Source organism: Canis lupus, chromosome 1 (assembly GCF_011100685.1).
Source record: "Canis lupus familiaris isolate Mischka breed German Shepherd chromosome 1, alternate assembly UU_Cfam_GSD_1.0, whole genome shotgun sequence".
Taxonomy (NCBI): Eukaryota; Metazoa; Chordata; class Mammalia; order Carnivora; family Canidae; genus Canis; species Canis lupus.
In genome coordinates this window covers 88153533-88168983 of record NC_049222.1, presented here as the reverse complement: position 1 = coordinate 88168983, position 15451 = coordinate 88153533, and the positions used below count along the sequence as shown (strand labels likewise).

Genomic DNA, 15451 nt, shown 5'->3' with positions numbered 1-15451 from the left:
AATTGACTACATATAAAGTATCACTGAGATAAAATAGAATCCTGGAGAGGAATTGGGGGAGGAAGCCCTGGTCCAGAAATCTGGACACCTGGGTTCTTTTCTTATCTTTGTTACTATCTGTGTGACATTGGGCATGACATTTAGTCTCTCTGGTCCTTAGCTTTCTCATCTATGCAATGAGCATGAGTGATTGGACCGTTTCTTAGGGGATCCCAGCCCTGTAGTCAGTCTGTGCTCCTAAGTTTGAAAGCTGGTACAAGGCATCAGAACTGCACACTGATTACTGCTCAGTGCATCATCAAGTCTACTAGAAAGAGCTCACCTCCAGGGGCTATTCTGAAATTGCATTCTCATGGTAAGAAGTGAAGAGAATAAATACAATTTTTCATATCACCCTCTTATTTAGTTTTTATACATATACTGGTAACAAAATAATAACTATGAGTCACTGGTGGAATTGAATGAAAAGAATGAATCGTGGCAATAAGCCACCCATTCATCAGCCATCACTAGTGGCCTTTAAATCAGCCACAGCCAGCACTGGCCCACTCTGCACACCTTCTTATATTCACAGAACAGGTTCCTTCTGATCCACGCTTGTTCTAGGCAAGTCGTCTTTAGCTCTGTGCCTCTTCAAACTACCTTATGTGTTTAAGCAATTAGCAATCAGACTTCACATCTTATTGCTGCACAAGCCAATCTGAAATATAAAAATGCAAATTGTAGGGAACAAAAATAGATTTTAAGTTGTTTACCTATAAATTGATTTCCATGAACAATGAAAACTTAGCATTTTTGTAATGATTTTTAGAGATGCTAAACTAAATAGAATAATTATATTACCCATGTGTGAACTTAGTAAAAGAATAAGCAAATTGTCGTTCTAAATTTAAAAAGAGAGACGATGTTGGCTTTAATGTAATTGAAAACAGCGGAGCAAATTAAAAATAGATGTAACTTTACAACCTTGAAGTTATCAAAGAATGTATATCAGTGAGTCCCTTAAAACTTCCTTTAAAAATTGAAATTGAGAAAAGGGAAACAGGAAAGTAACTAACAGGAGATTTGAACTTGCAGATTAGTTTTGGCTAAAATGGTAGCCATGACCAAAATGATAGAAAGTAAACAGAAAATGAGAACATGTGTTTTTCCTGTTTTGCCTGTATGATTTTAAAGCCATATCAAAAAATCAGATGGTCTATCTTTCCTGTCATCAGCTCACTGCGTCCATTTAGGCAAATCACTCAAGCTCTCTGAAATTTTGCTGGGCATGGAATTAATATTTTATAAAAATTAAGTCTTAATAACTTTAAGAAAATACCAAAAGTCCTACTAGGAATGACACTACAGATTCCAGCCTAGTGAATTCTGGAAGTAGATGTTTACTCTTTGGGGGAAAAATGATGTGTTTTGTTTCTATATTGAATCAGCTTCCTGTCTTAAGGTGAGATTTCTTTTTTTTTTTTTTTAAGATTTAATTTATTTATTCATGAGAGACCCAGACACAGAGAGAGAGGCAGAGACACAGGCAGAGGGAGAAGCAGGCTCCCTGCAGGGAGCCCTATGTGGGACTCAATCCCAGGACCATGGGATCACGACCTGAGCCAAAGGCAGATGCTCAACCACTGAGCCACCCAGGTGTCCCTTAAGGTGGAATTTCTGTCAGGAAAATGGCCTGATCATTGATTGACAGTTTGATGTAGGCATGTAAAGCTCAAACCCCACAGATCATAGATGTGAAAATTCTTGAGGTTCATAATGCATATGACAAAATGCAGAATATACTTCATTAAAAGATTTAGGAAAAAAAAAATAAAAGATTTAGGATCAAGAGCTATATTTCAAGCAGAGTTTTTGAACTATTAAGACATCTTATGGAAAACGAATCTCTTTTCTTTTTTAGTAATGCTGCACATTTTTTGAGAAGTTTATTAACAGCAGCATTGCTTCCCTTTTCACCACCAAATTGACAATAATATCCTATGGGTTTATGACACCTCTCGGAAAAAATGACTATATTCAAGTAGGGAAAACCTATTATTTTGTTCAAAAAAACAAATCCTAATTTGATTTGTCTCAAGTGATCATGTAAAAATATGTGTAACCTACCGACCATGGAGTTGATTTCACTCATTGAAGCTTAGGGAGAAGCAGGGAGTGGGTTGAGCTTCAGTGGTAAATTGTGAAAGGAAACCCCACTTGAGTTTCAAAACAACCACCACCACAGTAGTGCAGATGTAAGGAGGAAGGCCTGTTTTGATATTGAGCTTGAACCAGGTATTTGAGAGCTACACCAGGATTAGTGTGACAAGGGCCAGCTGACACAGGAGAAGCAGAAGAAAAAAATGAGGGGGTGAGAAGAGGATTCAGTCAGTGTGAGAAAGCAGGGTGCTGAGCTGTGCCACACAGAAGGCCTGAGGATAGAGGGCAGAAGGAATTACGGGCATGAAAGATATGGCAAGAGAGTGCTAGGCCATAAACATGGTCAGAGGGGAAGAGACACAGACAATTGAAGGTGGTGATTAGTAAGGAATACTCTGACTTTTCTTTCCATCAGACACCCATTCCTGGAAAGTTGTGTGCAAACCTCATTGTCATGCAGTAAAAAACATGTTCAGTAGGTAGCTACTTAAAGGAAATTTATGGAGGCACCAGGGTGGCTTGGCTCAGTTGGTTTTGGCCCAGGGACAAAACTTTCTGGGCTCTCAGTTTTGGCCCTGGTTGTGATCTCACAGTTGTGGAGTCAAACCCTGCATGGGCTCTGTGCTCAGCGTGAGTCTGCTTGAGATTGTCTCTCCTTTTCTCTCTGCCCCTCATCCTGCTTGCATGCTAGCTCTCTCTCTCTCAAAACAAAGAGATAAAATCTTAAAAAAATAAAGGAAGTTTATGTCTGTAAAGGAAAGGGTACTTTTGTAATACAAATACCAACCCCCTAACTTACCTCCTTGAAAGTTAAGGTTTGGCGCCTGCCTTGGTCCAGGGAGTGATCCTGGAGTCCTGGGATCGAGTCCCGCATCAGGCTCCTTGGATGGAGCCTGCTTCTCCCTCTGCCTGAGTCTCTGCCTCTCTCTCTCTGTCTTTCATGAATAAATAAATAAAATCTTTAAAAAAAAGAAAATTAAGGTTTTATGTATATTGAGTTTTCTCAGAGCAATGGGCAACTGAATCCAGCAGCTGTGAGAGAATTATACATTCTTTTAGCTGTGGATATGGCATCCAGAAAGAATGTTCCCAGCTGAAGGAGGCTCTGGTAATTCTTAAATTCAGCTCCCTTCTCCAGATGAGAAGACTGAAGATAAAATGCTTCCCCCAAGGCTAACCAAACGTTTAAGTGATTCATTTATGGTCCTTAGCTGGCTGGCTGAGAAATGAGAACTAGAACCCAGTACTCCTGCTTCCCACTCAATCTCACTCTCTGCATCTCCCTTGAACTGATGGCTTACTGCCTACATAAAGCCACCATGCAACTACATACTTTTGTCCAGCTCCAAAATTCTGTGATTCTGTATCATCCCTACATCTCTTATTTTTTAAGACTGTTACCTCAAAGGGTTCGTTGTAAGATCAGGAGGCAGCCAAAAAAAAGAAATAACTGTTATTGGCTCCCAAATGGCCAGGGAGTATAGTAATATATCTTATAGAAGGAGATGGATAATGTTAAAAGAAGAAATTCATCTTCCAGAAAGCAATAAAGCTTTAAAAAGCACCAATCCAGTTTCCCTTCACTTCTGCCAGAATATATCAAATATGGCACTTTAAATTGGTCCAAGCTTCACAGATACCAGGAAACCACAAGTGTGATGTTTTCAAAGATGCCATACATCTCCAAAAACACGTCATTTTGTTCCAGCTTACTCTTCTGTGCATGCCACTTAACTTCACTTCTTGTCATTTCTTCTCAGAGATTCCACACATATCTCTAGTTCCCCAGAAACGAGCCCTTTATTTGTAACTGCAGAAAGTGCATTACGTGAGAATTCAAAGAGAGAGAGAGAGAGAGAACATGATTAATGCCATTTTCAAGCACCACTTTTATAGTCTCTTCAAAGCACTGTAGAGATGATCCACAGAGGGTCATAAGGGCTCCCATTTTAATCTTAGGATTTTAAAATTATCTTATTCCTAAGTAGCAGCCTTCCATCACCTCTTCGCATTTTAATCTCTTTCCTCCTTATCTAGCACACACATTTCTTGCTAAAAATGCTTTAGATCATTACGCATTCATATGAAGTTTTTCATGTAGCAAAATGTTGAGTTGGGTTGCACACACACAAAAAGATGAAAAAGAGAAATCTTAAATCAAACCAGCCTTTAAATAAAAATCATGTTCTATGATAGCACCATTGTCTAAATTTTACCTTGTATGCGAAATATCAAATAAAACATAAATACCCATCCTGTGCCTCAATTTAGACAGAACCATAGGATTAAAGAATGCTAAAGCTCTAAGAGACGCTAGGATTTCTGGAGAACTTTCCTCATTTTACGGACAAGGAAACTGAAGCACAACACAGCCTAGTTAGGAGGAGGGCTGGCAAGGTGTTGCCTCAGCCGCCAGAGTATAAACAGCACTAACACATCACTAGGATAAATGAGAAATCAGAGCTAGACAATCCAGGTTTCATACAGCTCCTTATTTGTGCACAGACAACTGAAAGTTGACAGTCCACATAAAATACCTGAAAATAAAGAATGCATGGCACAGCATGTTAGCCAAGAGTAAGCGATTTATTGGATTCTCCAAATTTTAATTTCTTCAAAATGCCCCCAAGCACACTAAGTTTTAAATTCACAGAGAATTTAAGAAGAGAGGACGAAAAATACAGAAGGAGGGATGACGTCTTCTTAGAGTTTTTAGAGACAATTACTCACTTTCTTTAGAGTTTTTAGAGGTTGTGTTTCAGCCACTAGAAAAATCTATCTGTAGTTAAATTTGTTTTTGAAAGCAAACACTTCAAAATTCCAATTCTCTCTATTCCTACAAAATAACAAAAGTGAAAAAAATAATAGTTGACAGAGTGCTAAATCATTAGTTCATCTCAGATGCCCAGAACTCTTAGGAGAGGCAGATTTTACCAAGATCATGGACCCATTGCCACTGGATCAAATTATATCAATGGATATAATTTGGCACATATCGATGCGATGCCAGTGCCAGAATGCTGGCAGCTACACAAATAACATTGACCCAGTCCCCTCCTACAGGATCTCACATTGTAATCATGAGTCAGACATGAACAATACCACGGACCAGCTCTTTGCTGAGATAGCTGGAGGTCCCTGAGAACACAGAAGATGGAAAGCCTGAAAGCCTTCACAGAGGAGTCCATATCTAGACTGGTGATTGAAGGATGAGTAGGAGTTTGCCAGGTGGACTAGGACAGGAAAAGGGAACATCAGTATATGCAACAATAACCAAGAAGATTGGGAAACTTATTCTGGTGAAAATGTTAATCTAAAACATTAATATTTAAAAAATTAAATAAAACATTAATATTATTCTTTATAAGCATCAGCAAAAAAACATTGTGAGTTGCAGTGGTTTTAATGATGTACCACCCAGATCCCACTTGTACCTTATGGATTTATTCCTCCCGTTACTGAGGGGGATGCTGACATGGTCCCCAGCGAGTCTGCTTCTCCAGGAAGACTCATCTGAAAACAGTACGCTTGTTTAGGGTCTCGTTCTTGGGGGGGGGTGGGTGGCGCCTGCAAGAAGTGCCCCAACTTGAGACACTGTGGGAACATTCATTCCTATTCAGAGCTTCCTGTGGGACTGGCAAGTCCAGCTGCATCACAGCCCAGCTTTCCTGTCTGCCCTGTCCTGCTTCCAACTCTTCTCTCTGTGACTGTTGATCTCAAGAGTACTCTAATAAAATTTCCTACCTGCTAATCTCCATCTCAGTATCTGCTGCTAGGGACAGCGTGATAACTAAATATTACATGATCTGTAAAGACATAGAAAAATCACATTCCAACCAGCAAGAGCCCACCAGTCTTATACTCGCCCAAGAGTGAAAGGATGATGTGTGAAGCCTGAATTGGTCACTAGCTTAGGGTAATCACGTCCGAACCTTTCCTCCTAGAGCTTTTAGTCTTCTTTCTGATAAACCTTCAAACCCTTTTCCCCTTTCCTACCTTCAGGGACTACCAGGAGTTTCTAGGGCTCCTGCTTCCAAATGACTTTTCTATGAGCCTTTATCCCAATTCTGTCCTGATCGTCTTATACATATTTCCTCCACTCCACATAGAATGTTCTGACCAGTATTTCTCAAAATTTGGTCCTCAGCCTGCCTGAACCCAGTGCTTGTTTAAAATACAGATAACAGGGGCACCTGGGTGGCTCAGTGGTTGAGCATCTGCTTTTGGCTCAGGTTATGATCCGGGAGTCCTGGGATCGAGTTCTGCGTCAAGCTTCCTGCCGGGAGCCTGCCTCTCCCTCTGCCTATGTCTCTGCCTCTCTCTATGTCTCTCATGAATAAATAAATAAAATCTTTCAAAAAATAAAATAACATACAGATAACAGGTTCTACTCCAGCTCTACTCTACAGGTGGAGGAGAGGAGGGAGCTGCTCCAGAGAGTCTTATGGCCACTCAAGCCTGAGAATGTCTTCCTCAGAATCTGGGGAATGTATTAAAGAGAAAAAATGATAAGTGTTTCTGAATTGGCTCTTGAACCAATTGCTATATGTAATTGAGGCAACTTTATTATTTGTGATGAAGATAGTGTAGACACTGCATTTGTTCTTGTTGTGGATCATGTTAGGACTTCAGCTTGTTGTCAGTGGGTGGGATGGAGGCTGTTGAAATCCAACTAGACTTTTGAAAGCAGACAACTCTGACCTCATCTTGGATGGTTCTGGATATTGTTTTGGATCCAGGGTGGAGTGTTGAAGGGCCATTTATCAGAGAACATAGCAGCTTATTGGTAGACAAGTGGATGACTGCCATGCAGCTTTCAAAGATGAAGCTCCAGATCATTCACAAGTTTTTATTCAGCTGCTGGACTTACGGACAAGTTTTAATCAGGGTGGAACAACCAAGGATTTGCCAAGGAATCTTGAAATTCAGATAGCACTGCAGTTATTAAAAATAATTTCTTAAAAAAGTCAACTTAATTGAGGTACAAATTAAGTTTAATTAAATATATCTTTTTAGTGTATAGTTCAGTAGTTTTTTTTGACAGATATACAGTTGTGCAACCATTATCATGATCAAGATAACATTTCCATCATCTCCGAATTCCTTCATGCATGTTATAGTCAGTTTCCACCAACCATTCCTCATATGAGGCAGCCACTGAACTACTTTCTGTCACAATAGATTAGTATGTCCTTTTCTAGAATTTCATATAGATGGAAACATACAGAACATTAAAGGATATCTCCTCTAGATATAAAATTCTAGGTTATAGGGTTTTTTGTTGTTGCCCAACACTTTAAAGATGGTCTTCCATTATTCCACTTGTGTAATTTCTGATAATTTCTGGAATAATTCTTATCTTTGTTTCTCTCTATGAACTTTGTTTTTCTCCTCTAGTTGCTTAAAAGATTTTCTCACATTGATTTGAGCAATTTGACTGACATGCTTTGGTGGTGGGGGGTGTGTATGTATTGATGCTACTTGGGATTCACTGAGCTTCTTGGATCTGTGAGCTTATGAGGTTTATGGTTTTCATCAAATTTAAACATTTTTTTGGCTGTCATATCTTCAAATTTTTTAGTGCCTCAGTTTCTCACCCATGAGATAGGAATAATGATAGTATCTATTTTATAAGCTTACTATGGAAGATAATGCACCGAGTTGTCTTAACAGAGTGTTTGATACCTAAGATATGCTCCCCAAGAATGTCTGCTTCAAATAGGGTGGCTTATAATGAATAGTACAAAAATGATCAAGCTTGAGATTGAAAGAAGGCAGTATCAATACTTATGCTGGCCACAAATATAAGCCACACTCATTCCAGGCAAAATGGCTGTATGGTCACCCTAGTTGTGAAAGTAAAGTTGCTTTGTATAGCCTCCATTTGTAACTTGGGAGACAGCCCTGATATAGAGGAAGATTCTTCCCCCATCTCCCCTCTATTTGTCCCCTCCCCCCAGAAATGAGTGGATTTGGCCTGAAATTGGAGTCAAGACATCAGAATTGTACCTTAGACCATGACACCAACCAACTATGCAGCACTAGACAACTCTTACTGAGGTTGATGGTTTTTAAAATTTTTAATTAGTAGACTTTTTTTATAGAACAGTTTTATGTTTACAGAAAACTGTGCAGATAATACAGAGAGTTCTCATATACCCCCCTCCCTTAACTCAGTTTTCCATTATTAACAGTTTGCATTACTGTAGTGCATTTATTATAATTGATTATCAATATTGATATATTACAATTAACTAAAGTCCATAATATAACTTATGATTCATCCTGAGTTGTACACTATGGTTTTGACAAATATATAATGTCCTGTATCTTCCATTATGGTATTGTGCAGAGTAATCTCACTCTCATAAAAACCCCCTATGCTCCACCTATTTACCCATCCTCCCCTTCACCCCCAAGCCCCAGCAACTACTGATCTTTTTACTTTCACTTTCACTATGCTACTCCCAGAATGTCATATACTTGGAATTATACATGATATGGCCTGACTTCCTTTATAGTGCAATATGTATTTAAGGTACTCCATATCTTTTAGTAGCTTGGTAGCTCATTTTTTATTGCTGAAATTGTTCAGTTTGATTGTATAGATATACCACAGTTCATTTGTCCATTTGCATTTTGAAGAACATTGTGGTTTCTTCCAGTTATTGGAAATTATGACTAAAGCTGCTATAAACATCTAGGTAGGTTTTTGCTTGGACATAAGTTTTCACATCATTTGAGTAAATCCCTAGGAGCATGATTGCTGAATTATATGGAAAGACTGATTAGTTTTGTAAGAAACTGCCTGTCTTCCAAAGTGGTAGTCCTATTCTTCATTGCCACCAGTAATGAATGAAAGTTCCTATTGCTTCACATCCTCACTAGCATTTGATATTGTCATTTTTTCTGGATTTTAGTCACTGTAATAGGTGTGTAGTAGTATCACAGTATTGTTTTAATTTGCAGTTTCCTATATGTCATTAGGAATGTAATGTAAATGTAAAGTATCTTTTCCTATACTTATTTGCCACCTGTATATCTTTTTTGGTGAGATATCTGTTAAAGTTTTGACCCATTTTTAAAAATTCCAGTACAATTATCATACAGTGTATATTAGTTATATTAGATGTAGAATATAGTGATTCAACGATTCTGTACATTACTCAGTACTCATCATGATAAGTGTACTCTTAATCCCCTTCACCTATTTCATCCATCCCCCTCCACTTGCCTCCCCTCTGGTAACCATCAGTTTGTTCTCAATATTTAAGTGTCTGTTTTTCAGTTTGTCTTTTTTTTTCTTTGCTCATTTGTTTTGTTTCTTAAATTCCACAAGTGAGGGCAGCCCCAGTGGCGCAGCGGTTTAGCGCTGCCTGCAGCCCAGGGTGTGATCCTGGAGACCCGGGATCGAGTCCCACGTCGGGCTCCCTGCATGGAGCCTGCTTCTCCCTCTGCCTCTTCTATAAAAAATCTTTAAAAAAAAATTCCACAAGTGAGTGAAGTCATATGGTTCTTTTCTTTCTATGATTTATTTCACTTATCATTATACTCTCTACGTCCATCTGTATTGTTGCAAATGATAATATTTCACTATTTTTATGGCTGAGTAATAATCCAGTGTGTGTGTGTGTGTGTGTGTGTGTGTGTGTGTGTTTACACACTATATCTTTATCCATTCATCTGTTGATGGACACTTGGGCTCTTTCCATAATTTGGCTGTTGTAAATAATGCTGCAATAAACATGGGAGTGCATTTATCTTTTCAAATTAGTGTCTTTGTATTCTTTGGGTAAATACCCAGTAGTGGAATTACTGGATCATATGGTAGTCCTATTTTTAATTTTTTGAGCAACATCCGTACTGTTTTCCACAGTGGCTGTGTCAGTTTGCATTCCCACCAACAGTGCACAAGGGTTCCTTTTACTCTACAACCTCGCTAATGCTTAGTGTCTATTTTAGCCATTCTGACATGTGTGAGGTGACATCTCGTGATTTTGATTTGCATGTCCTTGATGATTAATGATATTGAACATCTTTCCATGTGTCTGTTGGCCATCTGTATGTCTTCTTTGGAGAAATGTCTGTTCATGTCTTCTGCTCATTTTTAATTGAGTTATTTGTTTTTTGGGTGTTGAGTTGCATGTATAAGTTCTTTAGATACTAACCCCTTATCAGATATGTCATTGGCACATATCTTCTCCTATTCAGGAGGTTGTCTTTTAGTTTGTTGATTGTTTCTTCCACTGTGCAGAAGCTTTATATTTTGAAGTAGTCCCAATAGTTTATTCTTGCTGTTGTTTCCCTTGCATCAGGTGATATATCTAGAAAAATATTGTTATGGTTAATGTCAGAGAAATTACTACCTATGCTGTCTTCTAGGATTTCTAATGTTTTGGGTCTCACATTTAGATGATTAACCCATTTTGAGTTTATTCTTGTGTATGGTGTGAGAAAGTGGTTCAGTTTCATTCTTTTGCATGTAGCTGTCCAGTTTTCCCAAAATCATTTGTTGAAAAGATTCTTTTCCCCATGGCATGTTCTTGCCTCTTTTGCTGAAGATTATTTAACCATAAATCATGGGTTTATTTCTGGACTTTCGATTCCATTGATCTATGTGTCTGTTTTTGTGCCAATATCATACTGTTTTGATTACTACAGGTTTGTAATAGATCTTTAAATCTGGGATTGTGGTACTTCTAGTTTTGTTTTTCTTTTTCGAAATTACTTTGGCTCTTTGGGGTCTTTTGTGGGTCTGTACAAACTTTAGGATTATTTGTTCTAGTACTGTAAAAAATGCTGTTGATATTTTAATTGGGATTGCATTAAATCTGTAGATTGCTTTGAGTAGTATAGACATTTTAACAATATTTGTTCTCTCAATCCACAAGCATGGAATATCTTTCCAATTTTTTGTGTTGTTTTCAATTTCTTTCATTAATAGTTTATAGTTTTTAGAGTATAGGTCTTTCATCTCCTTGGTTAAGCTTATTCCCAGGTATTTTATCATTTTTTGATACATTATACATACATAGTATCCTGTGACTTTACTGAATTCATTTGTCAGTTTTAGTTTTTTTGGTGGAGTTCTTAGGGTTATATACATGTATATATATAGTATCATGTCATCTGCAAATAGTGGAAGTTTTACTTTTTCTTTTCCAATTTGTATGTCTTTTATTTCTTTTTCTTTTCTGATTGCTGTTTGTAGGACTTCCAGTACTGTTTTGAGTAAGAGGTGAGAGTGAACATCCTCATCTTGTTCCTGATTTCAGGGGAAAAGCTTTTAGTTTTTCACCATTGAAAGTGTTGTTCTCTATGGGCTTTTCATACATGGGCCTTTATTATGTTGAGGTACATTCCCTCTAAACCTAATGTGTTAAGAGGTTTTTTTTTTATATCATAAGTGGATGTTGTGCTTTGTCAAATGCTTTTTATGCATCTTTTGAAATGATCATATGGGTTTTTATCCTTGCTCTTGCTGATATGATGTATCACGTTGATTGATATGTGAAACTAAACCATACTTGCATCCCAGGAATAAATCCCACTTAATTGTGGTTAATGATTTTTTTTAAATACATCGTTGGATTCAGTTTGCTAGCAGCTTGGTGACGAGTTTTGCATCTGTGTTCATCAGGGACATTGGCCTGTTCTCTTTTTGCAGGGTGTTTATCTGGTTTGGGTATCAGGGTGATGCTATCTTTGGCCCACTTTTTAATCAGGTTGTTTGTCTTATTGTTGAGTTTTAAGAGCTCTTCATATATTTTGGATAACAATGCTTTATCAAGTGTATTTTTTGCACATATTTTCTCCCAGTCTGTGGCTTGTGTTTTCATTCTCTTAGTCTTCAAATATTTTCGTATCTCTCTATTATTCTGGCAATACAATTACTTGCCTATTAGAGTACTTGATTGTTTCCACAAATTACAGAATGTATGTTCATTGTTTCCATCCTTTTTGTTTTTAGATTTCTGTTTAAATAGTTTCAGTTGCTTTATCTTCAAGTTCACTGATCTTTTCTTAAGCAGTATTGCAGTATTCACTGTGCTATAATAGCATAGCATCCCATCTAGTTTTTTTGCCCCATACATTGAATACTTCCACCTAAAGATTTCCTGTTGACTTTTCTTTGTGTTTTCAATTTCTTCTTCTCATTAATATACTTGAACATCTTTACAATAGCTATTTTAATATGCTTTTCTAGTAATTCCATTATTTCTGTCATTTTGGGGTCCATTTCTATTGACTGACTGATTTCCCCCCTAAGTTATGGGTTGCATCTTGCTGCTGCTTTTTTTTTTTTGAATTTTGAGATTTTTTTTCATTTGAAGGTAAATCTTAATGCTATTAAATTCACAAATATGCTAATTTAAATACCCAGTTCTATTTATCTAAAACACACATTGCAAACATACAAATATCTATTCTCTCCACATGTCAGAGCCCATTCATTTCATGGTTTGGAAATGCAGAGAATAGATTCCCCTTAAACTGCAAGTCAGCAGGTGTTTCTTTACAGTTAACTTTAGCAAAATTCATACAAAATAGTAATTAACAATGATCTTCCTTACTTGTTAACTCACAAGGAAACACCTTCAAAACTGCATTTTGTTAAAGTTTCTGTACTAAAATGTAGAAAAACTGAACTACACAAATATTGAAAAGTTAAAAATTCCTTAATTTTTTATTCCTGGTACCACTACCACAATTTACAGGGCAATATACCTGATGTAATGAAAAGAAAAAGAAAAAGACAAAGCTACAACAGATAAAAGACCTCAGGAATGTACATCTAATTGACACTACATTGCATTAATCAATAGCTGCACTTTTTGCAAACTGTGGCTATGACAGTCCTGAACAAGAAGGGTTTCCTGTTTAAGCTGCAGTAACTTTTCTGACTATGGAAAAGTTAAAGAAACTAAAGACTAAAGAAAACTTTTCTGACTATTTCGTTCCTCCTGTGGCAGATTTTTACAGTTCCTCCAATGCATTTGGGACGACTGTCTCAAAGTAACCTGCAGCTTTCCTGACAACTCCTTGCTCTCTCTCTCTCCTGCTAAGAACTGTAGCCCTTTTCTTCTGAAATTTTTTAGAACCTTCTGCTACCATATCCACCACTTCCACCACCAGATCCATAACCACCACCATAGGGACTGCCTGAGCTTCTTCCACCAAAACTGCCCCCTTTCATGGGTCCATAATTTGATTGCTGTTGTCCACTATAATTTCCAAAATCATTATAGTTCCCACCACCACCATAGTTACCACCTCCAAAATTTCCTCCTTCATTGTAACCATCGTATCCTCCACCACCACCACCATATCCACCTCCTTGGTTTCCATATCCTGGTCCACCACCACCATAGCCTCCTCTACTACTATAACCAGGACCACCACCATAGTTGCCACCATCACCTCCAAATCCATTATATCCACCATCACCTCCTCCATAACTACCTCTGCTGCCACCACCTCCACCACCATAGCCTCCTCTTCCACCAAAGTTTCCACCACAGCCAAAATTACCACCACCTCCAAAGTTTCCTCCACGACCCATGAAGTTGCCAAATCCACCTTCACGACTCTTTGCGATCCAGCAGACTGCACCTCTTGTTTAGAAAGGGCCTTTTTCACTTCACAATTATGCCCATTAATAGTGTGGTATTTCTGAACAACAATTTTATCAACTGTATCATGATCATCAAAAGTTACAAAAGCAAATCCTCTTTTTTTCCACTCTGCCGGTCTTCCATAACTTCTATGGTTTCAATTTTGCCATACTTTTCAAAGTAGTCTCTCAAATTATATTCTTCTGTACCTTCTTTAATACCACCAACAAAAATTTTCTTCATTGTTAGATGGGCACCAGGCTTTACAGAATCCTCTCTAGAAGCAGCTCTCTTTGGTTCCACTACACGCCCATCAACCTTGTGTGGTCGGGCACACATTGACATTGCTGCATCCACCTCTTCAACACAAGAGTAAGTCACAAAACCAAAACCCCTGGAACGTTTTGTTTGGGGGTCTCTCATTACCACACAATCTGTAAGTGTGCCCCATTTTTCAAAATGTTCTCTTAAACTATCATCCGTAGTTTCAAGGCTCAAACCACCAATAAACAGTTTTCTCAACTGCTCAGGTTCCTTTGGATCATGGCCCTCCATTTTGAGACCGGACTCGCCTCTTCCAACTCGAGTTCAATATCTGCTGCTTTTCATGCTTAGCAATTTTTTACTAAGTGGTGAGTATTGTGAATACTGGATTGTGTTTTTTTTTTTTTTCTTTTTTTTTCTTCTCTAAGGGGTGTTAGACTTTGTTTTGGTAGGTAGTAATACTTGCTTATCAACTTTATTATTTGAAGGCTGTTTTAAAAGTTCTGATAGGGCAGGTTTGGAATAACTTTATTTTTTTAAAGATTTTTTATTTATTTATCTATTCACGATAGACAGAGAGAGAGGGGGGCAGAGACACAAGCAGAGGGAGAAGCAGGCCCCATGCCGGGAGCCCAATGTGGGACTGGATCCTGGGACTCCAGGATCGCGCCGGGGCCAAAGGCAGGCGCCAAATCGCTGAGCCACCCAGGGATCCCCAGGTTTGGAATAACTTTAATCTCAGCCTCGTTTATCTTTTTTTTTTTTTTTTTTTTTTTTTTAGCCTCGTTTATCTTATTGTCAAGGTGTGACCCTCCTGGAGTTTCTACTGAGTTCCCTGAGTATTCTCCACTTCGACTGATCAGAACTTCAACATCCCCCAGTCCCTTTTGAGCTCTGAGAATTGTTTACAGTTCCCAATGATTCTTTGGTTCTCTTAGAGAAATTTTGCCCTGTGCACTCATAACTTAATGTTAGCGATAGACTCAAGAGGAACGCTGTGCAATTTCTGGAGCTTTTTCTCTACCACATAGATTCCAAAGGCCTTTGCTTCCCTGAACTTCAATCTCTGTGTCTTCAACTCAATGATCCTATTATAGTTGCTTAGGATCCACCTCCCTGCACTGCTTTCCTGATAGTGACTCTAGATAGAAAGCCAGGGCAATCATAAGACTCACCTCCTTTGTTTCCTTTTCCTCAAAAATCACAGTCCTGTGCCACCTGTTGTCCAATATCTAAAAACAAAACAAAACAAAAAAAAGCCCCACACAGTTATTTGGCTTATTTTGCTAGGTTTACAAATTATAGTAGGGATATAAATCTAGTTCCAATTACTTCATCATGGTTGGAAGCAGAATTTACAATATCAAATATTTTGAAATTATGTAATCCCTCCAGCTGTGGTTGAAGTTTATTCTCTAGCTCAACCCCTT

At 38.1% G+C, this 15451-nt stretch overlaps 1 pseudogene; it reads right to left on the bottom strand.

Moving 5' to 3' along the window:
• Nucleotides 1-13174: 13174 nt before the first annotated feature.
• On the bottom strand, nt 13175-14324 carry LOC100856248 (annotated as a pseudogene).
• Nucleotides 14325-15451: the final 1127 nt, after the last annotated feature.